The sequence below is a fragment of the Musa acuminata genome, chromosome BXJ3-10 (assembly GCF_036884655.1).
Source record: "Musa acuminata AAA Group cultivar baxijiao chromosome BXJ3-10, Cavendish_Baxijiao_AAA, whole genome shotgun sequence".
Lineage (NCBI taxonomy): Eukaryota > Viridiplantae > Streptophyta > Magnoliopsida > Zingiberales > Musaceae > Musa > Musa acuminata.
The window spans coordinates 8,073,864-8,098,804 of NC_088358.1; the positions used below are offsets into that span (position 1 = coordinate 8,073,864).

At 37.0% G+C, this 24,941-nt stretch overlaps 1 long non-coding RNA gene across 1 annotated transcript; it reads left to right on the top strand.

The window, feature by feature from the left end:
- Nucleotides 1–1,640: 1,640 nt before the first annotated feature.
- On the top strand, nucleotides 1,641–3,839 carry LOC135650671 (uncharacterized). Its single transcript, XR_010501589.1, has 3 exons — nucleotides 1,641–2,034; nucleotides 3,152–3,420; nucleotides 3,498–3,839. It is a non-coding gene; the product is annotated as an uncharacterized LOC135650671 (long non-coding RNA).
- The last annotated feature ends 21,102 nt before the right edge of the window (nucleotides 3,840–24,941 follow it).

The following is a 24,941-nucleotide window of genomic DNA, read 5'->3' on the forward strand; positions in this document are numbered from 1 at the left end:
AAGTATCTTAAAAAGAGTAAACTGCATATCAACACCGTTAGGATTGTAGAGTTTGCTGCAAAGATTCTTCACATAAAATTTAGACCAAAACTGACAACGTTTGACTACCGATCATCAAACAAAAAACTCAAAAACCTAATTTTTCTCTCTCAATTTCTCTCTCCTCTTTTTTCTGTACGCCGTCGCACGCTGCACACCCTCCTGCACACATGCCCACGTTCACTGTACGCACTGATCTATTTTCCTCAACTTCTCTCTTCTCTTTTTAATTTATTTGATTTGAACTCAAACGATCCAATTTGTGCAAGCCCGTATATAGATTGGACCCAACAAAAATTAATACTATAACCTTTCTTACAATACTTAATACAAATCCAATCATTGATATGAAGAATCCAAGATCGGATATGACATCTTCTAGATTAATTGAGGAGGCGGGTCCTCCTAACAATTTTGATAACTTATCGTCCTCTTATACTTTTGCATGTGGTTAATATTCCCTTTTTATTGGTGGATGTTTGACCTAGATCTTTTCTAACTTTGAGCACTAGTTCAATTGGAGGATGCTCCTTTCATGTCCCAAGCGATTAGCCGAGGGCAATAGATCGCCCACGTAGCTTTGAATCTAATAAAGAGCTTTAGACCTTCATTTTAAGGGTTTTGGTATTACTTGGTCCAACAATCACAGGGTCATGCTAAAATCTCAGTTTAGTTGGATTGTAAGCTTGTTAACCTTCGCTAGCTTTAGTTATTTAATGATTCTTTCACAATACATCTTGCCCGCAACTACTGTTCGGCTCATTGTCCAATCATTGATTATGTCAATGTTGCTCGGAACTCCAAGAAATGTGATTTTTATTTTCAAAATTTTTGGATTGAGTATAATGAATTATATGAGATTGTTAAATTATATTCTCTTTCTCCGATTCCTATGATTGTGTCTAACTTGAGATTTTTTTTGCATAATTCTTTATCAAATTAGAATTGGACTAGATTAAGAAGTCTTAAGGCTAAGATCTCATAACCAAATCCATGACGTTGAATCTTTTGATCTTGTCAATAGCCTTTTTAATTTTGTCATTCTTTAATTATCTTTTCTCTAAAACCATGTCAGAGCTATCCTTAGATATCTCAATTTTAAGTAATAGGCTTTAGCTAAAACTAAGTGAATTTTTGATAGAAACAGGAACACCAAATGTTATCATAATCTTATCACTATCAGAAAGCACTTAAATAAAATCCACTCAATTAAGGTTGGTGATTGTCAATGCCTTCATCTCTTTCTGATTGAACCTTTGGAATAAGCCCAATGGCTTTGATCCCATGATCTTGAATTGATAGAATATGACAGCTTTCTAATTCAGACAGTGACTCACTGTTATGACTAGATTGGCACCTGAGTGACCTCCTGACGAGAGATACAGGGTATGGTTCAAACCAAGTGCAGCCCACGTGGTTTGGCTTTTGTTTATTTTGTAGGGGCAAATTTGTCCCGGAGAAACTTATTAGAAACTTTATTAACATATATATATATATATATATGTAAGTTTTAATTACAGTTTCTCCTTTGGATTAAGGAAAAAAAAATATACTAATATCAAGATATCTAAATCAATCACCAAACCTTTTGCAAACTTGATTAACAGATACACTAACCCCAACTTAAAACAGATTGGATCGGAGCAGCGACAACATAAAAATCACTTCCTATTACGGCGGACGTTCCGGTCGAGGAGATCCAGTCGAAGGCGATCAGCGGGCTGGGGGCCGAGCTGGCCGACCCGAGGGTGCTGATCCGGGGGGGTTTGCTCAGGCCATCCGGTCCGTGAGCAATCAGATGGCGTTCCTCGTCCTGCGGCAGTTCATGAGCACGGTCCAGTTCATCCTCACCGTCGCTAAGGAGGCGGTGAGCCCTCAGATGGTGAAATTTGTGACGGGGCTTAGCAACGAGTCCATCGTTGACCTCCAAGGGATTGTTCCCATCCCCAAAGATCCAATAAAGGGGACGGGGCTTAGCAAAATATTTGTTGTTGGGTACGTGGTTCTTTTCCTACCGTTGATCTCTGTATCACTGTTAAACTTAGTTCAATTGGATATCTATTTATTATTTCTAGTTAAGTTCTCATAGTTGCCTCTTATCTTTCTTCACATTGAAAATGTAAATGGACTCACCTTTTATATTAGGGGCATCTATATTTCACCTTTGTAAACACCCATGCCATCTCAAAAGGTTATGTTCTTTTTTCTAAGAAATGTCTAATTGTTTGCAAATGAAAACATTTTTACTCTATCATTTGTGGTAAATTTGCTCATCCATCTCAGTATTCTTGTCTTGATGACACTATCTTTATGTGCATGTTATTTGATAATTGTCTACTCAATTTGTAAAATATGACTTGCCTACAATCTTTTTGTAAATTTTTTAACCGAAGAAACTGACCCAAAGTTTCTTTACAATTTTATCATTTAATGTTCATTCTAATAACAATGTCTTCATTAATCCCCCTTGTTGAATAATAGTTTAAGATCTCTAATGCTTGCACAAAGTTCTTGTTCATTTTAATGACAGTCATCATTCTCCTCTTGGTAGTGCTAAAATTTCATTTTATATCATTATTCTCAGTTCTACTTAGTTTAAAAGCTTTAGCTTTTTAAGTTTGTCTCTATAATCCGTGTTTAGAATCAATCACAACTTAACTATCATCAATTGAAATAATATCATAACAAATAATATACACTATGAAAGTCTAACTTTTATATGGCTAGTAAGTTCATTTATTTAATGTGAAAAGACAGACTTAAAAATTAATCATGTAATTTTATAGTTATGAGAAACTTGCTAAGAATACTTGTCATATTTTCAATGACAAATAATTCTTATCGTATTAATACAATTATGGAATTTCATTTCTTTTCCCTAAAACTCAATAGTTACAGATACCTACCTAAGTGTTGAACATTAGCTTTTTTTTCGAAGGGAATGACATCTCTTAAGATTATCAGCATTATGCTTTTGGAATGGAACATTATATTTTTATGGAAGGGAATTTCGTTCCCTTCCAACTGCATCATATGTTTCTACAAGTACAAATCAAATTATCAGCTTTTCAGGATGTGTTAACTTTTGTGAACCTACATGACATATCTTCAGGTGTTTAGGCGATTTCTGAGGTCTGAGGGATTTATTGGTATCCATACTCCGAAGTTGGTAGCTGGATCAACTGAAGGTGGTGCAGCTGTATACAACCTGCATGCTTGGCACAGTCACCTCAGCTTTATAAACAATGGTAATATGTGGTGGCTTTGGACGTGTGTTCGAAGTTGGCTATGTTTTTAGAGCAGAGGATTAATATACACAGGCATTTATGTGAATTTGTTGGGCTTGATGTTGAAATGGAGATCAAGGAGCACTATTTTGAGGTAGGATTGGAGTGTAATTCATCTTCCTATCTAGTTTACTAACTTAATTTTAAAGGTTTATTAATGTAATTGCACAGGTTTGTGATATTGTGGACCGCTTGTTTGTAGCAATGTTTGATGACTTGAATGAGAACTGCAAGAAGAAACCTGATGCTATCAATAGACAGTGTCCTTTTGAACCCTTGAAGGTGAATGCTATGGTGTTTATTTCGAGGAAAACTTATATTCTCAAGTGGCATAATATGTCCTTATGATGTCCTTAAATATGAAAGAATTATGCTCTTTTGTGCTTTTGGACAACCTTCTCTTGTTTGTGGATACTGATTCTGATTTGTTTGCATTTTGCGATACCTGAGAAAGACCTTGAGACTTAATTTCCAGGAAGGCATCCAAATGCTTCAGGTGCATATTTTTCAGTGTAAAATAATGGATCAAGTTCATCTTTGGCAAATTTAATTGGAATTACGCTTCCTTTATTACTTGTTAGTTCTTATTATGTTGTCAAGCACCATTAAATGGTTTCCTTTAGGTCTCTCACTTAATCTGAATACCGAAAGCTAATTCAATGGAGATTAGGTTCATCAGTAATGGTGCAACGACTTTGAATCAAATTCCAACAATGTGTGAACTATGAAATATAGGTTATGAGTGTTTTGTAGACTGATCACCATGGCTGTGGAGATTGTGTTATGAAAAAGAAGTAGGATTATCAATGGAAAAATAGCCTGTTGAATCTAATATTGTTGGTTTTCAGATAGAAGATATTGCTATTTATATTTATTTTAAGGTTTAGGATAGTACAATTTGGCCTGCAATCTGTAGAACTTCAACCAATAAACTTCATAGTGCTGGTTTTGTCATGGAAGTCAAATTGAAGTTGGGATGTCTGAATTTGCTAATTTGATGGTGAAAGAATTTCATAAAATTCAACTTGATAAAGAGATGATAAGTCATGGTTCTGAAAATTTCTTATCCTTTTAAACGGGAGTTCAAATGCTGCCATGTCACTAGAAATAATTCAAAATTTATGCTGCTGTAACCTTGACACTATTGCTGTTTTTGAATATTTAAAATTAGCTATTACTGCTGTCTATCTCCGGAGCTTTCTAGCAATGAAGACTAGTCAGAAAGCTATAACTGCATGGTTATCGACTAAAGAAGTTTGTTCGTTTGCCTCATTATGCTGGGGTTAAGTTGATCCTCTAGGTAACCTAAACACAGAGACCGAGAAGAAACTAGGATGGCTTGTCCGTTGGAAAGTAGGTTGTTTTTTTTTTTCAATGATTTAAATTGGTGCTCGAGCACTCATCTAGGCGCTCGGGCAAGGCAAGGCGGGACCCGAGCACCTCATATGGGGACTAAGCAGCATGCTTCAATGAGGTACTGCTTGAGCGCTTGCCTGAGCCAAGTGCTGGGCGCTTCGGGTGAGCGCGCCCGGGTTCATATAAGGCAATCAGACTTTAAGTCTGATTCGAGTCAATAGTAGTTCGTTGGTTCGATTGAACCAACTAACGCACATAGTTCCTTACCTCAAAAGCTGCACACGACCCCGACTCCCTAAGCCAACCCTAGCATGCATATTCTCCTACTACCTCCACCATCGACGCTTTCTCCTGCTGCCTTCGTCATTGATGCTTTCTACTGCTGCCTCCGTCGCAGACGTAGTGAATTGAGTGTTCCTCTATCGTCAACCAAGTCTTTCTCCTGTTGTTGTCCACTACCGCTGTTGTTGTTTGCTGTTGTCGTTGTTGTGGTTCGTAGTGCTACTGTAGCTATTTTAGACTAATCATCTGTTGCTGCTGTTTCTCACTGTTACAACATTCCAAAGAACAGGAAGGATTTGACACTTAGAACAAATGAAGACCACTCGACCGAAAGCTCAAGTGATGATGACTTTGAACTCTTGACTATAAAGTTTAAAAAGTTCATGAAACAAGAATTAAAGAATAAAAATAAACTTAAAAAAAAGTTGCCAAAGAAGAAGAAAGTATTCAAGGCGGCTTGGGACGAATCGAGATCATCCGATGACGAGAAGCAAACCAACAAAGACAAGGTGGCGAACTACGCTTTAATGGTTTTCGACGACGAGGTAACCAAAACTCCTTTACTTTATTTTGAAATTACTTGATACTTTTTCATGAGTTATTTTTTAAATTAGTTAGTAAATAAAAATAAAAAAAAATAAAAAAGTATCATGCTTCTCTTTCTAAGTGACTTTAAAAAAAAATTAAAATTTGAGCATAATAATTGTATGTAAATTCCTATCACTAAGCATGAAAATTTAGATTCACTTAAAAATAAAAATGCATTATTACAACAAACAAAATGATTTTGAAAATATTTCATGTTTGATGAAATCAATTTTGATGATTTAATGATATATAATGATGTAATGATGTAATGAAAAATATTAAAAGTTTTAGTACAATGTTGATGATTTTATTCAATGCATGAGATTTTGAAGTTATACATAATTATTTTTGTGATTTATTGATCTTGGTGATTTTTGTAATAAATCTTATACTTTTGTTTTAAACGATGATATATGTTTTGATTTGGCAAAAAAAAAAGAAGGACAAGGACATGCTTGTATGAAATCAAATCACTTAAATAGAAATAACTAAAAGGGAATGCATTTTGAAAATAAATATTTGTATCATATTTGATGATTTTATATTTTGAAACTATGCATGATGAGTTGAAGTAATAATAGTTTGAATGCAAAAATCGATAATCTTTTTGTCACACGAATCATGATTCCTTCACTTGATACTCTAAATTTTTCTTTTATGATTCATGATAAATTGCGACATTATACATGAATCAAGTTCTTGTGTGAATCTATTTACGTTGCCTTCATTGAATTTTCCGAAAAGTGATTTTGATGATTTGAATTTGAATGAAAAATTTTCAACTGAATCATAAACTTTCTTTTGATTTCTCTACTTGAGCTATCTTATATAAGAATCAAAATATTTTCTATCTTTGACGATTTCTTCTTACCATTTACTAAAGAAGAAGACTTATGCAAATAAACTATGACCTTGATAATGGTTTGTAATGGTTTAAAATTATGCATATTATATGTTGAAGACTTGAAACCATGTTTTGGTATCATGCATACCCAAGTAATGTTGATTTGAAAATTTATTGATTTAGTATCATGACCAACATAATAATGATGATGACTTGACATTTCATATAAGAAAACTTTATGGGTTAAGATTTATTTATTTTTATCCAAATCATGATCTTCATTTCTCGATATTTGATATATGAGATTTTTTTATAAATCAAGATTTTATTTTTGTTCTCCTACGATTCTTTTTGCCATTCACTAAAAAGGAGACTTATCTAAAAAAAATCATGATATGTTACTTGACATCTTGAGAATTTATGACTTGAGTTTTGTTATGCATTTCTTCCCTTCTTCTTTCTTGTTTACAATGACAAAAGGGGGAAAGAAAATAGCTAGCATCTCAAGAGAACTAAATTTGCTAGCTTGAATGATAAACTTAGACATGTTAAATCTCTCAAATGCATAAATTCTTCTTATACATTTTTCGGATCATGATCTTGATTTCTCGATTTTTAGACTTAGATTTTTTTTTTTGAATCAAGATCGTTTCCTATCATTCCTTCTATATATGAAAGAAGAGATATGTCAAAAATCATGACTTGATCTTTCATTTTTAATAATTGGAATAATGATTGGAATATTGATGTAAATTTGTTATTTATCTTTGTTATGCTTTGAAAATTATTGTAAAGGGAAAAAGAATTATAAAATTATATTCTTCCATTCTTTTTGACAAGGACAAAGGGGGAGATAAAATTTGCTAGCTTGCATGATGTAAAACTTGTTAAAATTGCTAGCTTAATCATCTCAAATGAGAATCAAAGTTTCCTGGCTTGCACATTTCAAGAAGATGCAAAAATAGGCTATCTTGTACATCTTGAAAGATGAAAAATTTTGCTAATTTTCATATATGAAAAACTTGCTAGCTAGCTCATCTTAATGAAAGGAAAACTTGCTAGCCTTCATACTTCAAAAAGAAGTAAAACTTGACAATTCGTTATCTTGCAAAATGATGAAAAATTTGCTAAATTACATGTTTTAAAAATATACTAGTTGCACTTTTCTCATTTTTGTTGATGATAAAGCGGAAGAAGGCATGATGATGATTGGAATGATGTATTGAAATTTGGATTATGCATGATTCAATGATGAAATATTTATATTTAAATTTGCTTTGACTTGCATTCAATTTGAATTCAAAGTTATATCATTATGACATATTGATACGGGGATAAGGTTAACTCCATCATCAATTGGTTGTTATCATCAAAAAGAGGGAGATTATTGAATCTCCGATTATGATGATGAACCAATTGATACTGTTTATGATTTGATCTGCATTTTGAGTGACGTAGGAAGCTTCGATTAGGGAGAGATAATTAAAAGCAAGAAGAATCATGTTGGGCCGGAGTGGAACATGTCAGAAGATTGGACGTCGAGCCGGAGGATCAATCGATGTATTGGCAGAAGGCTTCGGGCCATGGTATCGGGTATCGGGCTAAGAAGAGCATAAATTACACTAAGGAAATCGGAGTTACGGAGGTCAATTGGCCGATTGGGCAATAGGCCGCAAGAGAGGATAATGCGCTGAAGAATCAGACGAAGCGTCGATGAACCAATGATATGTTGGACAACATTTGATTTAAGCTTTGTAATAATTATCTAGATCGAAGTAGGTTTTAGGCGTAATTGGGTTGGAATTGTGCCAACTCAATTGTAGGCCAGTTGGGCCCAAGATAAGGCTGTGTTGGGCCAAGTGAAAGGCCCAAACAATGACCCAATAGGTGGAATCGTCGGTGGCACAATCTCCGAGATTGTGTCAAGTGGTGATACCGCCCAGTGGCAGGATGTCAAGCGGTGGTACCGTTAGACTGGGCAGTAATACTGCCCAGTGTTAGTGCTATAGGCGGTGGTACCACCAGTACCCCAAAAATCGGGGATGAGACACTTTTGTTAGGATCGGAGCGGCACTAAGAGGGGGGGGGGGTGAATTAGTGCAGCGGATTAAAACTTCGATTTTAGAAAAATCTTTCGTACGATAAAAAACCGAACTCAGAAGTGCTTAACTTGAAAGCGTGTTCGTAAAGGTGTGCAGCAAAAGTAATGAGGAAGTAAAGCACGTATGAAAGTTTGTAGTAAGGTAAATAGCAATAAGTAAATGCAAACCAGAGAACACCAATTTAAAGTGGTTCGGTCAAAATGACCTACATCCACTTACGAAGCCTTCTTCGAAGAGGCTCCCAATTTCCACTAGCAAATCACTTTGAAGGGGAAGGACAAATACCCCTCTTATAACCTTTTACAAGTGGTTCACACTCTTACAAATTTTCAAAGAGAAAGAGGGAGGCGAACACTTAAGCTATTGAAAACAAAAACTTGCTAAAGGCTTTGCTAAGACTTTTATCTCAATCTCTTGCTTCTCAAAGGTTATTTTTTCTACTGAGAATTGAGGGGTATTTATAGGTCCCAAGAGGATTCAAATTTGGGCTCCAAATTTTGAATTCTCTTGGGTTCCCGAGGCTGGCGGTGCCACCGCTTGTCGGTGGCGGTGCCACCGCCCGACCTCTTGGGTTCTGGGCGGTGCCACCGCTCAGTCCAATGGTGCCACCACTCAGTTCTCGGGTTCTAGGCGGTGCCACCGCCTACACTATTTCAGCTCACTGGTTGGGCTCCATACTTCGCCCAAACCAGTCCGAACTCGGGCCCAATTGGCCCCTACTTGGGTTATAGGATTAACACCTAATCCTAACCCTAATTAACATGCTAAATATGAATTTAAAGATATTTCCTAAGCTATTACAAAGTCCACAAGTCAAGACTTCTTCCGGCGAGCTTCCGACGAACTTCCGGCGGTCTTCCGATAAACTCTCGGAAACCATTCTGCGGACTCCCAGCAAGCTCCTAGACTTCACGATTTGATCTTGGCGAGTTCCAACGAGCTTCTTCGGCAAGCTCCGATCTTTCTCGGTGAGCTCCGCGAACTTCCAACAAACCTTCCGGCAAGCTTCCGAAAAACCCTTCGGCAAGCTCCCTACTCATTCTTGGCTAGTTCCGGCAGCATTCCCGACGAACCTTCAGACTTCCGTCGAACTCTCGAACTCGCAACAAATCCTTCGCGCTTGACTCCGACACTTTGTTTCGCTTTATGTCTTCATCGTTATCGTAGTTAATCCTGCACACACAAGCCAAAACTCTACTCCGATCTAGACAATTATTACAACGCGAATTGACATTCTGTTGCCCGGCACATCATTGGTTGGCGCTTCGTCCAATTCTTCAGCGCATCGTCCTCTCTTGCGGCTTGTTGCCCAATTGGCGGTTGACCTCCGCAACCTCGATATCCTTGGCGTAATTCCGCTCTTGGCCCAATGCCCGACGTCCGAAGCCTTCTGCCATCCAATATCCTAACGTGATCTCCTCCGGCGCAACGTCAATTCCTCCTGCGTTAACTGTCTAATCCTGATCGAGTAGACCTGCATCACTCAAAATACAGTTAAACATAAACACATATCAAGTGGTTTCATCATCAAAATACGAGATTCAACAATCTCCCCCTTTTTGATGATGACAACCACTTGATGACGGAGTTATCCTTAACTCCCGGAGTTTAAACAAACTCCCCCTATCAATATGGCTTATTGATAGAAACTCTTGGATTCAAGAATCCAAGCAACATGTCATCATAAACTTATGCATAACATGTCATGTCATCATACTTCTCCCCTTTTATCATCAACAAAAAGGAGAAGTTCCTACGCTTACGTGTTTAGAGATATAAAGTTCTATACATTGCATGAAAAACATAGTATCAAATTTTATCATCATGCAATCTAGCAATTAAAGATGTGTAAGTTTAGCATGTTTGCTTTTCTTGAGATAACAACTAATTTCTTCTCTTTAGACTACAAGCTAGCAATTTTCATGATATACAAGTTGCAAGCTAGCAAATTTTTGCTTCCTTTGCAATGTTTGAGCTAGCAATTTTGCTTCCGTAATAAGTTAGCATGTTTTATATTTTGAGATAGGCAAGATAGCACATTTGCCTTTTTTGAGATAGCAACTCTTTTGAGATAGTGATCTTAGCAAATTTTACATCATGCAAGGTAGCAAATTTTTGTGATGTTCAAGATAGTAAGTTCTTTCTTCTCTTTTGAGAAGTGTTATTTTCGCTTCCTTTACAAAGTGCAAGCTAGCAAAGTGTTTGAAAAAGTGAGCAAGTTTTGCAACATACAAGCTAGCAAAAATTTCGAAAGCAAATACAAGATAGCTTTCTTGTTGAAGTGTGTAAGATATCGATTCTTGCTTTGTATTGTAATGTGCAGGTTGCAAGTCTTGCTTCTTGAGATAGGCAAGATAGTGATGTTCAAGAAGACAACTTTTGCTTCTTGAAATAAGCAAGTTAGCAATCTTTGCTACTTAAGATAGGCAAGCTAGCAATCAAGTTTTTGCATCTTCTTGACTTGTGCAAGCTAGCTATCTCCCCCTTTGTCATTGTCAAAAAGAAGGGAAGACCTTTTACATCAATTATGATAAAGGTAAGTATCAATCTTATTTGTGCATCATCATATTTTCAAATTAGAATATGTACATTTTCAAAATCCTTATATTCATTTATGCACGATATTGAATAAATCGATCAACATTATAAGGATATCATACATGATACTAAAATTTTTAATTATTTGTCAACATTTTGATCATGATACCAAACATTCATCATTTAGAGTATTCATGATACAAAACATTAAATCAATATTTATAATACATCATTTTATAAAGCCCAATTCACCGTTTCACCTTTGGAAGTTCTTGATTCATCCTTGGGTGCCTTCCTTTCCTTTGGCCTCTTCCTCCATTTAAGTTCATTGTTTATTTTAGATTTTTGTTTAATGAACTTATTAAGAGTTAGTGTTCAAAGTTCAAGTTCATCATTGTCCTCATCACTTGAGTCATCGCAAGTGGCATTCATTTGTCCGGAGTTCCAAATCCTTCCTATTCTTTGGAAGGTGGTTCAAGTGTTCATTGTGTTCATCATGTGCATTGCGCACCATTTCATATGTCATCAATGAGCCGATAAGTTCTTCAAGTGGAAAAATATTTAAATCTTTTGTTTCTTGTATTGCCGTTACTTTTGATTCCCAAGCTTTAGAAAGTGATCGTAAAACTTTACTAACAAGTTCAAAATTCGAGAAACATTTGCCAAGAGCTTGTAAACCATTGACTACATCCGTAAAACGGGTGTACATGTCAACAATGGTTTCACTCGGCTTCATTCGAAAAAGCTCGAAATCATGCATTAAAATGTTGATTTTTGAATCTTTAACTCTAGAAGTGCCTTCGTGTGTGATTTCAAGAGTGTGCCATATGTCGAAAGCCGTTTCGCACAAAGAAACCCGATGAACTCATTTGTGTCCAAAGCGCAAAATAAGGCATTCATAGCCTTTGCGTTTAAAGAAAACAACTTCTTCTCCAAATCATTCCAATGGTTCATTGGAAGAGAAGACATTTCAAATCCATTTTCGACTATGTGCCATAAATTCAAATCCAAAGAAAGTAAGAAAACTCTCATTTGAGTTTTTCAATAAGTGTAGTCCGTCCCATTGAAAAAGGGAGGACAAATAAGAGAGTGACCCTCTTGAAAGCCATAAAGAGCCATTTCTATTTGGGTGTTAAACCAAAGTAGAAAAACGTGGCTCTAATACCAATTGTTAGGATCAGAGCGGCACTAAGAGGGGGGGGGGGTGAATTAGTGCAGCGGATTAAAACTTCGGTTTTAGAAAAATCTTTCGTACGATAAAAAATCGAACTCAGAAGTGCTTAACTTGAAAGCGTGTTCGTAAAGGTGTGCAGCAAAAGTAATGAGGAAGTAAAGCACGTATGAAGGTTTGCAGTAAGGTAAATAGCAATAAGTAAATGCAAACCAGAGAACACACCAATTTAAAGTGGTTCGGTCAAAATGACCTACATCCACTTGCGAAGCCTTCTTCGAAGAGGCTCCCAACTTCCACTAGCAAATTACTTTGAAGGGGAAGGACAAATACCCCTCTTACAACCTTTTACAAGTGGTTCACACTCTTACAAATTTTTAAAGAGAAAGAGGGAGGTGAACACTCAAGCTATTGAAAACAAAAACTTGCTAAAGGCTTTGCTAAGACTTTTATCTCAATCTCTTGCTTCTCAAAGGTTGTTTTCTCTACTGAGAATTGAGGGGTATTTATAGGCCCCAAGAGGATTCAAATTTGGTCTCGAAATTTTGAATTCTCTTGGGTTCCCGAGGCTGGCGATGCCACCGCCCGACATCTTGGGTTCTGGGCGGTGCCACCGCTCAGTCCAACGGTGCCACCGCTCAGTTCTCGGGTTATAGGCGGTGCCACCGCCTACACTATTTCAGCTCACTGGTTGGGCTCCGTACTTGGCCCAAACCAGTCCAGACTCGGGCCCAATTGGCCCCTACTTGGGTTATAGGATTAACACCTAATCCTAACCCTAATTAACATGCTAAATACGAATTTAAAGACATTTCCTAAGCTATTACAAAGTCTACAAGTCAAGACTTCTTTCGGCGAGCTTCCGACGAACTTCCAGTGGTCTTCCGATAAACTCTCGGAAACCATTCTGCGGACTCCCGGCAAGCTCCTAGACTTCACGATTTGATCTTGGCGAGTTCCAACGAGCTTCTTCGGCAAGCTCCGATCTTTCTCGGTGAGCTCCGCGAACTTCCAACGAACCTTCCGGCAAGCTTCTGAAAAACCCTTCGGCAAGCTCCCTACTCATTCTCGGCTAGTTCCGGCAGCATTCCTGACGAACCTTCGGACTTTCGTCGAACTCTCGAACTTGCAATAAATCCTTCGCGCTTGACTCCGACACTTTGTTTCGCTTTATGTCTTCATCGTTATCGTAGTTAATCCTACACACACAAGCCAAAACTCTACTCCGATCTAGACAATTATTACAACGCGAATTGATATTCTGTTGCCCGACATGTCATTGGTTGGCACTTTGTCCGATTCTTCAACGCATCATCCTCTCTTGCGGCTTGTTGCCCAATTGGCGGTTGACCTCCGCAACCCCGATATCCTTGGCGCAATTCCGCTCTTGGCCCGATGCCCGACGTCCGAAGCCTTCTGCCATCCAATATCCTAACGTGATCTCCTTCGGCGCAACGTCAATTCCTCCTGCGTTAACTGTCTAATCCTGATCGAGTAGACCTACATCACTCAAAATGCAGTTAAACATAAACACATATCAAGTGGTTTCATCATCAAAATACGAGATTCAACAACTTTTAGGCTCCAAGTTTGAATCCACTTGAGGCCTATAAAGACCCCTCTCATCCCTGGTTAACATACACAAGAATTGAAAGCAAAAAAGTAGAAAAATGTTGTTATAATCTTGTGAGAACTCCTCTCAAAGCTCTAAGTATTAGTGTGGTTTAAGAGAGGAGTAAGTGAGGGTATAAAGGTTCTCTCCTGAACCTGTCAAAAGGAGAATCGAGTGTAAAAGGGTAGTTGATCTTCGCCCATTGATGGAAGATCAATAGTGAAAGCTGGTGGCCTCAAGTGAAGAGGAATCGGGAGTGTATGTAGGTCATAACGAACGAACCACTATAAATTAGTGTGCATTTCTATTATTGTCATTTACTTACTTTGCAATTGCTTCACTTCCTCCTTACTTTACTTTCACTACGCTTATGAACAAGCATTCAATTTCAAGTTATCTTTCGAGATCGGTTTTTATCGTATAAAGATTTTCAAACCAACGTTTTTATCCACTGCACTAATTCACCACCCCCCCCCTTTTTGATGATGACAACCACTTGATGACGGAGTTAAACTTAACTCCCGGAGTTTAAACAAACTCCCCCTATCAATATGTCATATTGATAGAACCTTGAATTCAAACTGAATTCAAGTCATTGCAATATTCATCATGAATACTTGCAACACGTCATCATGAACTTATGCATAACATGTCATGTCATCAACATACTTCTCCCCCTTTGTCATCAACAAAAAGGAGAAGTACCACAATCAAGTGTTCGTGATATTGGTTCAACTCATTGCATGAAAAACATAATATCAAGTTTTATCATCATGCAAGTTTGCTATTATCAAATATCAACATGTAAAATTACGATGTAAGCTTTTGATATCATAACGCAAACATTTCAAGTGTTTATCAATTGTAGTATTTCATCACATGATAAGATATCAACGCGTAAAATTACGATACAAGTTCTTGATATCTTAACGCATGATGCAAACATGGCATAATACAAGTTTGGCAATCATAGCATCAATTCATATATCTCTTGATGATGCAAGCATTGCAAATATGACAATCATATCAATTCATATATCTCTTGATGATCCAAGCATAGCATCGGTGTTCATAGCATCAATTCATATATTTCTCCCCCTTTGTTATCAACAAAAAGGAGAACAATATAAGCAAATTTTAAATATAAGTGCGATGCCATAAGCAGGTTCATGTCATTTTTCAACAAAGAGTGATAAGATACCAAATATTCAAACATCTCAAGGAAAACATGACATGGAGATAGCTTTGAAAACTTCTTCCATTTTATTTGTTATTTTCTTTTTACATGAAGGAGGAAAGCTATTTCTGAGCTTACTCGAATAAAGTTAAAATTGATAAGATATTAAAGCACGTTTCATTTTTACAAGTATCAAGATATGTATGTGAATCAAATCTTTGTACGTAAAAATGACTTCCTTTTTCAAGAAGGAATTTATAAGCAGGAATCATTTCATCAAATCCATTTCTCAAAATAAAATATTGTTCACATAATAAGTGTATGAGAGATGTATTTGCTAGTTGATTCCATATGTCAAAAATAAATGATATGAATTAAACTTGATATGACATATGCTTATTAAGTCTGGAAAAGGATAATTCAAAAATCCAATTGTTAAGAGAATCTGAAAATGAAATTAAGACATGCTCATCATCATGGTAGTACGATAGCAATTTACAATATACAAGCTAGCAAAAAATTTTCAACACTTTAAGACACGCAAGCTAGCAATTTTCTCTTTGAGATATGCACATTAGCAACTCTTTCTGCCCCTATGTCATTGGCAAAAAGAAGGGAAGACCCTTTACATTAATTTCTAAATCATAACAAAGGTAGGTTTCAATCTTATTTGTGCATCATTATATTTTCAAATTCGAACATGCACAATTTCAAAAACCTTATATTTCATTCATGCATGATACTGAATAAATTAATCAATATTATGAGCATATTATACATGATACTTAAATTTTTAACTATTTATCAACATTTTGATCATGATACCAAACATTCATCATTTAGAGTATTCATGACATTAAATCAACATTTATAATACATCATTTTAATAAAAACTCATAGCATTTTAAATCATGATTTACATCATATGCAATACATCACATCATAATTAAAAAGCTCAAGTATTGCATGCATCATTGCAAATCATAAATGCTTCATATCATGATGGTATCAATTTTGTCAAATTATATCCTACCATGCATGATCATAACTTTTCATTTGTATACATCAAAATAAATTAATAAATATTTCATGTATTCATATCATTACATAAGGAATATCAAGAAGAAAATAATTGGGCGATAAGATAAATATTTCATGAATACAAAGAATTGCATAAAAATCATATCATGAATATAAGGAATACAGGTCACAATCATTCAAGAGAAAAATCATCATTCATTTTCAATTCATTCAATTTGACAAATCATGATCATGATTTTGATAAAACTCATTTTAAATTTAAATTATCAAAATCATTTTTATGGCTCACAAAATTTATAACATAAATAGATTCACGATTTCATTGATAATATATTTTTCCCTTTTTTAAGTGTTTCATCTTAAGTGATCGATTTTATGTTAGCATGCCTTTTTATTTATGTCAAATGAAAACATGCATCAACATTTAGGATCGTAAAATAAATTTCATCATAAAACCATCAAGACCAATAAGTCACAAAAATCATCATGTATAACTTTAAAATCTCATGCATAAAATCATAAATCATGGTATCCAAACATTTAGTGTTTTTATTACATCATTATGCATCATTGAGTATACAATCGTTAAGCATGACACTTACACTATTTCATATAACGATACCTATTTCATTTATGTCAAATCAAAACATGCATCAATTTTTAAAGCCACTGTTATTATCATTAAAATCGATAATCCATAATTATCAAGAATCATCATACATAATTTCAAAAATATATACTCATTAATCATAACTTCAAATTAAACATGACTTAATATACTCAAAATCGAGAAATAACAATGGACATCAACATGATACACTTCTTAACCATGGTTTCATATTTTCAATCACAATCATTTTATTTGTTTATCATAAAATATACAATATTATCATTTTCGAAATTACTAGCATGATCATAATTTTTTTTTTTTAAACATGTAATTTTTAAGAAAATTAATTCTAAACTAAAAGAGAAAATACATCATGAAAGCATCAAGTAATTTCAAAATAAATTAGGGGGATTTCGATTACCTCATCATTGAAAGCGATTAAGGCGTAGTTTGCCACCTTGCCTTTCTTGATTTTCTCCTCGTCTTCGGAGGAGCTCGATTCATCCCACTTTGTGTTCTTCTTCTTTGGCCTCTTCCTTCGTTCAAGTTTATTATTTATTTTAGATTTTTGTTTAATAAACTTATTAAGATTTAGTGTTCGAAGTTCAAGTTCATCATTGTCCTCATCACTTGAGTCATCGCTCAAGTGGTATTCATTTGTCCAGAGTTCCAAATCCTTCCTGTTCTTTGGAAGGTGATTTTGTTCATCATGTTCATCATGCGCATTGTGCACCATTTCATATGTCATCAATGAACCAATTAGTTCTTCAAGTGGGAAGTTGTTTAGGTTTTTAGCTTCTTGTATTGCAGTTATTTTTGAATCCCACTTCTTAGAAAGAGAACGCAAAATCTTGTTTACGAGTTCAAAATTTAAAAAATATTTTCCAAGAGCTCTTATACTATTGACGACATCCATGAAACAGGTGTACATGTCGCCTATAGTCTCGCTTGGTTGCATTCGAAAAAGCTCAAAATCATGCAATAAAATATTAACTTTTGAGTCTTTGACTCTACTAGTTCCCTCGTGCGTGATTTCAAGTGTTCGCCAAATGTCAAAAGACGTTTCGCACGTAGAAATCCGATTGAACTCATTTTTGTCCAAAGCGCAAAATAAGGCATTCATAGCCTTTGCGTTTAAAGAAAAATACTTCTTCTCCAAATCTGACCATTCGTTCATCGGTTTAGAGGGAAGTTGAAAACCGTTTTTAATGATATTCCATAAATCCAAATTCATAGAAATCAAGAAAACTCTCATTCGAGTTTTCCAATAAGTGTAGTCCAATCCGTTAAACAACGGTGGACAAAAGATCAATAAGCCCTCTTGAAAGTCATGAAGAGCCATTTCTCTCGGGTGTAAATCCGAAATGAGAAATATCGAGCTCTGATACCAATTGTTAGGATCAAGAGCACTAAGATGGGGGGGGTGAATTAGTGCAGCGGAAAACTTTCTGCGATTAAAACGAAACTGCGTTCGAACGATAAAAACGATTTCTGTGTGAAAGTCGATTCTAAGCAAGATGATGTTAAAGTCAATCTATGAAGGCGGTTTGCAGCTATGATGAAAACCAGAATATAGGCGCAAACTGAAATACGACGTTCGTACGAAGAAACTGATTTACGTCTAAATGCTGATTCGTAAATCACTTGATTAAGCAAGATGCAGTTTAAGCAAGAGTATAAAGGCAGTTTGCAGTTATGGTAGAGCTCAAAACGTAAACGCAATCTGAAATATGATGATCGTACGAAAAAATAGATTTACATCTAAACGCTGATTCAGAAAGTGAAAGGCTTGAAACCCGATCGTATATGCGCAGAAAGCAGTAAGCTTCAAAGGAGGTTTGCAGTAAAGATAATATGCTCAAAGTAAATGCAAACCGAGATTTAGAGTGGTTCAGTCAATCTTGACCTACTCCACTTTTGGCTTCCTCCACCGACGAGGTCACCGACGTTAACTAGAGGCCTTCCTTCAATAGGCGAAGGCCAACCACCCTTTTACAGTTTCACTCCTTTTGACGGGCTTAGGAGACAACCCTTATAGAAATTTTCTCTCCTCTCTTTACAACTCAGAACTTGGAAGAACAGAGTGAGAAGAACTTTTGGCCTTTACAACAATTTTGAGCTCTAAGAATCACAGAAAGGATCAAGATTTCGGTGTAAGTTCATACCCTTTCAGTGCTGAATGGGTGGGGTATTTATAGGCCCCAACCCAATTCAAATTTGAAGCTCAAAACTGTCAATTCCCAGAATTCCGGGATCAGGCGGTTGCACCTCCTGACTGGAGCGGTTGCACTGCCTGGCAGAGCTTGAAGACTGAGCCTCTGGGCAGTGCCACCTCTGTCAGGGGCGGTTGCAACTCTTGCCAGAGCTCAAAGGCCGAGCTCAGGCGGTGCCACCTCTTGTCAGGGGAGGTTGCACCGCCCAGTCTCGCTCGGAGACTGAGCCCAGGCGGTGCCACCTCCTGGCTGGGGCGGTTGCACCGCCCAGTCTCGCTCAGAGACTTAGCCCAAGCAGTGCTACCTCCTGGCTTGGGCGGTTGCACCTCCCGCCAGAAATCAGGGTCCGAATGGGTTGATCCATTCGGCCCAATTTGGGTTTTTCAGGGGCCCAATTGCCCCAAGATTAAGTTAATGGGATCACCTCCCATTTCAAACTTAATCATTATGCTAACTACGATTTTTCCTAAGACATTTACTGCAACTTGCTCCGGTGCGTCAATCGCTTCTTCCAGCGAGCTTCCGGCGAACTTCCGTCGATCATCCGATGAACCCTCGATGATGCTCCTGCGGACTTCCGGCAAACTCCTGGACTTGCGACGATTCACTTGGCGAGTTCCGACGAGCTTCTTTGGCAAGCTTATGGACTTCTCGGATTTGTTCCCGCAGAACCTCCGACGACTGTCCGAACTTCCGTCGAACTCTCGAACTCCCAACGTGATCATTGTCTTGACTCCGGCGCAACTCCTACTGTATGTCTTACTTCCATCGTAGTTAATCCTGCACACTTAAAACAAAACTTCGATCGAGACAATTAATCCTAAGCAATTAACCAAGTTGTCCGGCATGTCATTGGTCTCTCGACGCTTCGTCCGATTCTTCGGCGCATCGTCCTCTCTTGCAGCCTATTGCCCAATCAGCCAGTTGACTCCGCAACTCTGATATCCTTGGCACAATACCTACTCTTCTTGGCCCGACGCCCGAGTCCACAGCCCGAAGCCTTCTGTCGATATGTCGACCGATCTACCGGCCTGACGTCCAATCTTCTGACATGTTCCTCCGGCACAACATGATTTTCCTGCTTTAATTATCTCATCCTGATCGAAGCATCCTGCATCACTCAAAACATAGATTAAATCATAAACATATATCAAGTAGTTTCATCATCAAAATACGAGATTCAACAAGTGTCAAACTGACACTAGCAGTGGTACCACCCAACGCAGGAGGTGGTACTACCTGTGCCCGGAAAACCCGGGATGAGATGTTTTTAGTCTCCAAGTTTGAATCAACTTGAAGCCTATAAATACCCCTCTCATCCCTGGTTAACATACATAAGTATTGAGAGTAAAAAAGGAAAGAAATACTACTGCAATCTTGTATGAACTCCTCTCAAAGTTCTAAGTGTTAGAATAGTTTGAGAGAGGAGTAAGTGTAGGTGTAAGAGTTATCTCCTAAACCCGATAAAAGGATAATCGAGTTGTAAGAAGGAGGTTGATATTTGCCTATTAAAGTAAGATCGATAGTGGATGCTAGTGGCCTCAACGGAAGAGGAATCGACGGAGTGGATGTATGTCACGACGACCGAACCACTATAAAAATCTAGTTTATGTTTACATCTTGAGCAATTTACTTTAGCTGCAAACCTCTTTAATTGCTTACTGCCTTCAATACATTTTTCATATGCTTTCAAAGTTAAGATCTTTATGAAATGATTTTCGTCAGAATCGATTTTAATCGCAATGAAGTTTTAAACCGACGTTATTTTACCGCTACACTAAGTTACCCTCTCTCTCTTAGTGCCGACCCCATTCCTAACAACAACCAAGAAGCCCCGGCCTATGGGTCTTTAGTTCCCTCCTAATTATAGAAGTCTCGAGTTAACCCTAATGAATCCTACCATATTGAGTATGGATCTCTATCCAATTACCCAAGCCTATTAAATTAGTAGGTCTTTATCCAATTATCTCTTATTAGCTCTTATTAGATCTCATCCATGGGATCCCATAATTCAGGGGCTTATTGGATATCCAATAACAGAGGGGCTCCAACGGATATCTCATATCCGAACCTCTACTCGTCGCAACACCTGTCATATATGTGTGACCCTCTAGGTCCAATATAGAGCTGGCCATAAGTCATACATATCAAAACTCCTTCTGGCTCAGTAAATTATTATCTCCATAATTATTTACTCGACTCATCGAGTGTGGACGTACTAGGCTACTACACCGCAGTCCCAAGACAATATAGAGGAATCTAATACTTTGGACCTATTTGTCCTCAGTTACTGTGTACCTATAGTATCTCAACCATCTAATATCCCAAAGACCATATACCAGGCATGGTATTGCCAAGCCCATATGGTTTTTCCTCGAGTCTCGCTCTAATCGGATTCTCATGGAGAACTCTTTCTCTCTCAATTCGAATGACCTTAGCCAAGGATTTGTTTGAGCAAGAACACACATGATATTCCTTTCATGATACCGAGAGTAGATGATCCTTTATCGACACTCAATAGCCCTTATAAGGTTGGCTGCCACTCTCAATAACCCGCTATACTAGATTTAAAACTTCCAAACCTATAAGTTCAATATCAAAGAGTGGAGTACTCGTACAGGACATCCTTGGTGTCTCAAGTCTAAAGACCAGATACACTACTGGGACTACGGAATCTTTGTCTAACAATAAGGCATCATCAACCATCCAATATTCTGTGAGCGGATCAATTAGTGAACTCATTATCCAATGAGCACCTACACTAAGCCCTAGTGTCGCTATACGAGCAACTATGAGACCAACTGCTTCCATCATATGGACGGGTATATAGCACACCATTCTATCCGATTATCTCGATGTCCCTCTTGAGTAACCTATGATCAAGATTATTTAGGGTTTGTGTTTAAAGGTGAATCGGTCTCATTATCGTAATCTCATCACGATCTGATTCCCATTACACAGATTCATGGACATCACAATATATATGCATATATGCAACAAGCAATATAAAGTGATAAAATATCAAAATATAATAAGTAAAAAGAATACGTATCATGTAATACGTGTCGTCACTCACGTGATTGGTTTGCAGGGCACCTATGATTAGTATTAGTAGGTTCGTGGAGGTAGTAGCAATATTGTAACCCTATTTAAAAATACTGTAACAGTTTCGATTGAATGAAAAATTCTATAATTATTTTTAAAAATATTATAATTGGTTTGATTCAATGCCAAACCAATTTAATTGTTTTGATGTATCTAGTTTTCGAGGTGAATTCAAAAAAAAAAAAAAAGCTCTTATAATTGAGAAAATTTTAATGTGCATCTCAACTTTAAAAAAAAATTATCGAATATCCCTTTTATGTGACAAGATTAATTTATTTTTATCTTCGTCAAACCCATCATCGTCTCCGCCCTACACTACCTTAGCCACTACCTCCCCTCTATCTCATTAGGCTCGCCTTGCCCTTACACGAAGGAGGGGGCACGACGATGGTGGCCCTAATCATCTTGACCCATGGCCCTCATCCGTAGGGTGGGATTAAGCAGGGTTCATGGAGGCAGTGGCGACTCTTGCACGACAAAGGATGGGGCATTCGCCATCCTTTATTGCCTCCGCCCTACATTGCCTCATTAGGCTTGCCCTCGCATGAGGAAGGAGGGGGCACTACGATAATAACCCTCATCGTACTCACCCACGACCCTCATGCATAAGGTAGGTTTTAGCAGGGTTCATGGAGGCAGTGGCAACCCTTGCACGACAAAGGATGGGGCATGGTGACTACAACCCTCATCGTCTTTACCTGTGGCTCTCGCATGCAGGGGAGGGTTTAGTGGGGTTGCTATCATCACTTGCTACACAGAGCCGAAGGTGATAGATTTGACAAGGGCCAGAAACAAAGACGAAGTAAGTTCGATAAGGAAAATGGGAAGGGAGGTGGTGGCATATGTGGTGTAGGGTAGAGGCAAATCGTTAGGGGGTCAAGGGCAAAATAATTATTTATGAAAAAAATATTTTACGAGAATTTTTGAATGTCAGAAGCATTTTATGAGAATTTATGAGACTTTATTCAAAAATTTATTTAAAAATCAAAATTATCAGATATGGGTGAGAGTATCTTTTATCGTTTTAAAAAATAGAGGCTCGTGTTGAAATTTTAGAAATGAGGATACAAAATTTTAAAACTTGAGGCTTTTGTTTGAAAATTATGTAAATATTTTTTTTCTACTATCTGAATATGTCCCAACATGAGCTTGGCCAATAAAAACCAATCAATTAAGATCTCAAAGCTCCTGTTTAGGTCACTGTGCAAAAGGAATGATAATTCTGTTCTTGAAAGTCATCACTCTACACTCGTCCTCATAAACAAAATAGATAATGAGAATATAATCACCAGGTGAATGGAAAGGAACGTCACGCGGCTTAAGTTTCTCTAGCAATTTTCTTCCCATCACTCTCCGATGGCCAATGATTTTTAGAATGAGATATCTTAAATTTTAATTTTAATCTCGTATCAAAAGCGAAAAAGGGATTGAACTAATTTATAGATAAGGTATATCTATCATTATTAATTTAGAATTAAACATAGGATACATCTAATTTTTTCTTGATAAAAAATAAAAGCATATTAAAAATTTAAATGATTATAATATACAAAAGACATCCTCTACTACATTAGAGATATAATTCAATATCATTACATATAACTCCACGAGAGAACAAACACAAATCAGTAACAAAATAATCAACTAAGATATACTTATTATACCCGTCTAAAGTATTAATTCTTTTCTTTGCATATCCACTTCAATCAATCTTTGTAGGTCATATAGAAACTTGATGGAGGACAGAAGTGTCTTCTTCTCACATATACATAGGTAAGGAAGTCAGTAGATTAGTTCATATCATGTCAAATCGATTCAATTTGCTCAAAGATAATCCAACAACTCCATGAGGCTTTATACTGTTTGTTCAAGAAATTTACTGTAATTTTAGAATCGGATCAAAAGTGGATAGAGTCGATATTCCTAATGCTGACTTTGCCACCTGTTTACATCATACTTTAGGGTCCATCATGACCGTCGATCGTCTCCGGTCAACGCGAGTCATTTCTCGGCGTCTATTAATGTATTTTTAGCTAATATCGAGATGTTCTTATTCCATTAGCTCCCTGACAGTAAATGTTAAATGTGCATCACACACATTATGTTGTGCTGGAAACCTTTATCGTGGCTTGGTCTATGAACGAGCGGGCTGTGCATCATGTAGTCAAAGGTCTAAAGCCTCTCAATTTGAGGCAGAGAGTCAACCACTTGCCATCCATGGTTGCCACCTCTCACTCCTCCTGGTACAAACACTTCAGCTAGTCCACACAATCGATGCCAGTCTACAGAGAAAGCATGTGAGTGCTGTTGAGTGTCGAGGAGGCAATAGCAGCTTCTCGTGATGGATGGATGGAAGGATAGCATTACTCTCCAATCTCCAGCTATATATATATATATATATATATATATATATAGGAAAGGGGAGACGGAGAGAGAGAGAGAGAGAGAGAGAGATTGAACAAGTAGGAGAGGAGGAATGGAGGCCATCAAATGTTGTCCGTGCAACGTAGAACACCCTTCTGCCTCACGATGGAGCTCACGAGAGGAAGCAAAGGTTTAGCAAAAAGTTACGACGTATCGCACTTTTCTTCCTAATAATGCCTTCCTGCAGAGATTGGCATTTAGATGGAGCTCACGAGAGGATGCCATCAAATGTTCTCTGTTTTTTTTTTGTATCTTTTATCACAATACTTCATTTGCTTACCCTTTTAATTGTCAATCAACTTATTAGAATTTAGATATTTATCTTTTGATTATCAAATTTTACTAATAGATTCTATAATAAAACAATATTTGATGATTATAGTTTTATTAACAAAATTAATTATATATGTATATATTTTTGTGTCTTTATCTTATGAGACGACGAGCACCAAAATTGCTGCTGAAGAAAGTGGATCTTTTTGCGTTGCATGCACAGTGTTTTGGAGCTGCTCTAATCTTACTGCTCTTAAAAGAAGATAACATCACCCACTT